Consider the following 2,917-nt stretch of genomic DNA (forward strand, 5'->3'; position numbering starts at 1 on the left):
CAGTGGGGGGGGGGAGGGAAATGCACTGGACTATACTGATGGCACATGGGTGATTTGGTGATGGGAAGCCCATGGGAATTACAACTGAAATTAAAAAATGCACAAAATGATGTAAAAATAAACAACTATATTATTTATTTAAAAATAAAATTAGCAGTCACATATAGTTCCCGAAAAGAGATATGTTTGAGTACTCACTGTCCTATTAGAAGTAGGTGACTGAAATCAGTGTGAAATGTTTTAACAGGATCAGTGCTTCTTTATTGTAACTTAGAAGAGTCTGATCAATGATCAATGTACACAGCTTGGGGGGGGGGGTAACCAGAAATCTATGTTCTTGCACAGGAGTGAACAAACTTCTTTGTATTATAAAAGCATAGAGAACAGATATTTGCTGTGTCATATGTCTCTATTTCAGCTACTCACCTTGTAGCGAAAATGAAGCCATAGACAATATGAAATATGATTTGTGCCTCCCTTTTTCAATACAACTTTAATTTACAAAACAGGCTGCTGGTTTGCAAACATCTGTTCCAGACACATGAAGTGGCATACATTAGAACCTCAATGAAACATACTATAACCTCTCTTCTTTATGGTTCCTCATGACCTAAAGGGCCATCCATCTGGAAGTGGGAGCCCTAGTACTGGGATCGTGTGCCCTACATGACAATTCCTGGAAGATAAGCACCAACAAGGGCTATGGATATAGTCATAGGACAACAAAAGGCCTTGCTTTCCTAACTAAATACCTGTATTCAGGATCGGACACACAATGAGAAACTGACAATCTAGCTTCTGGGATTTATTTCTTATTTTCTCAGAGGTCCCAGGGGCACATTTTAACTCCTTGGCCAAATCTGTCCTGCAGGTTCTCAGAACCCCAGCCTATGATATTCTGTGGCTTCATCCTAACATCCTAACATGTTCACTCTGTACATGCTTGCTCACCTTGACATGCTTCTGGCTAATACACACATCTTTCCTTCTCCTGTAATTCACTATGTACTCTGGTGTCAAAAGAAAATCAATATTCACAATACACAGTGCTATATATACTATTAACAGAGCCATTGTTTATGTCTCAAGAGGGACATTTACCAAAGAGTCTGCTACTAAACAAACTGCAACTTTAGACTGCTCTGTTATAAGTAATTTTTAAGAGTATCTTCTTGACCCTACACATCTGACCTCATCCATGAAGTGATACAATGTGATTATCTTCTACTTAGTGAGCAGAGACAAGCAAGGATAGCAGTTACTGCTACAATAGAAAATTGTAATTAGCCTAGAGTTGTGAAAGTGATAAAGGCTTTTCCTAAAATGGGATTCTACCTCTGTCGTTTAACGCTGGACAAAAGAGAGACCAAGCCTGGGCATATAAGAAAAGAAAGCAAATCACTTGAAGGGGGAAAAAAAGAAAAAAGTATCTGTGCAAGTATTTCCATAGGGATAAAGATATGATTCTGAACTTGAAGTTAAATATGAGCACCAAATTAAGTTATACAGTTAATTTTCCTGAAGCATCATGTTATTTTAATCATACATATATGCATATATATATATATATATATATATATATATATATATATATATATATATATATATATATATATATATATATATATATATATATATATCTCCATATATAATATAAATATGTGTTCCAAAATGGTTTAGTAAAGTCTAGCTCTTGCATTTTGGGATTAAAATATACTAGAATATACAACAAAAGTTGTAGCTGTGTAAATGACCCTTAAAATCTCATAAAGAAAACTATTATGGTCAACTTTAATAACAAATTGGGATCATTGTACATTATAATGACTTACCTGTAAAATTTCACATGAGAATAAAGCACTAGCTGAAGTTTTTTGTTTTCTGTAGCCCATGCTTTAGTTGAACAAATTGCTGTAAGCTATTAAACAGAAGAACAAAAAAAGAATATATGGATTAAATAAATCAACACTGGGCATTATGAATCAATGTTCTCTAACTAGAAAGCTGCCAAAGAACCAAATTATTACCCTTTTCATATTTGTAAGAACATGATCCTCTCTTCTTCCTCTCAAATCACCTAGTTCATCTACCCTGAAATTACATTTTGTCATTGTTTTGATAAAAGACTTTATTTTCAAGGCTACAATTACCCAATGGTGTATTCACTTGAATGAACCTTCTAGTCTAGGAGACAAAAATGCCAAGGTCTCTTACCTCTTAATACTAAGTAGTATCCTTTTCTAGACTGAGCAAGTTCAATTTGCACTTTATTCAGTCGTCAGTACATTTGAGAACACAAATTCAGTTACCTGCTTCTAAAATGCCTGGACAAAGTTAAAACAAACTTCTCAGTTGAAGACTGCAAAGTTAATTCTTTCTTACCGCTGAAGTAGAAAAGCATATATATATATATACACACACACATATTACATATAATATATATAATATATAGTTTTATATATATTATATATACCAACTATGTGTTTTGTGTGTGTGTGTGTGTGTGTATAGGAGAGAGAGGGTATTTGTTCCTTGCTTGAGGCTATTCTGCACAAAGCAGCCACTTCCTAAACCCTGTTGCTAAGTGCAGAAAATACTGAAGAAAGAAAACTGCCTCTGCCCAGCAATTTCCCTCCTATTACAGCAGTAAGGGGTGGAAGAGAAAGGTCGTGAAATGCGATCTATGTTTGCTCCTGACACCACTCCTTACTGTTTGGAAAAGTAAGACTCCACTGCACGTTTTAGATTTATTTTAAAACACCTTGTATACTTCTTAGGAGTGCTGCTTATGATCAATGGCCCTAGCCTGTCAGCGAAACCTCTCCGCCCAATTTGTCCTTTCTCCTCCTTAGGTCCAAGTTCCTCCCAAACGCCCCAAAATCGGGTCCCCAGCCCTTCCCTAGGGCCTAGGGAATGC

General features: G+C 35.9%; 1 protein-coding gene across 2 annotated transcripts in view; it reads right to left on the minus strand.

The window, feature by feature from the left end:
* B3GALNT1 (beta-1,3-N-acetylgalactosaminyltransferase 1 (globoside blood group)) overlaps nt 1-2,917 on the minus strand; it is a 33,294-nt gene that overhangs the window by 29,634 nt on the left and 743 nt on the right. For both annotated transcript variants that reach the window (XM_004674927.2, XM_012729532.1), the window contains exon 2: nt 1,833-1,918. The gene's annotated coding sequence lies outside the window, so the exon portion shown is untranslated. The remainder of the gene's footprint in view (nt 1-1,832; nt 1,919-2,917) is intronic.

Source organism: Condylura cristata, unplaced genomic scaffold, assembly GCF_000260355.1.
Source record: "Condylura cristata isolate star-nosed mole 26May11 unplaced genomic scaffold, ConCri1.0 scaffold00003, whole genome shotgun sequence".
Taxonomy (NCBI): Eukaryota; Metazoa; Chordata; class Mammalia; order Eulipotyphla; family Talpidae; genus Condylura; species Condylura cristata.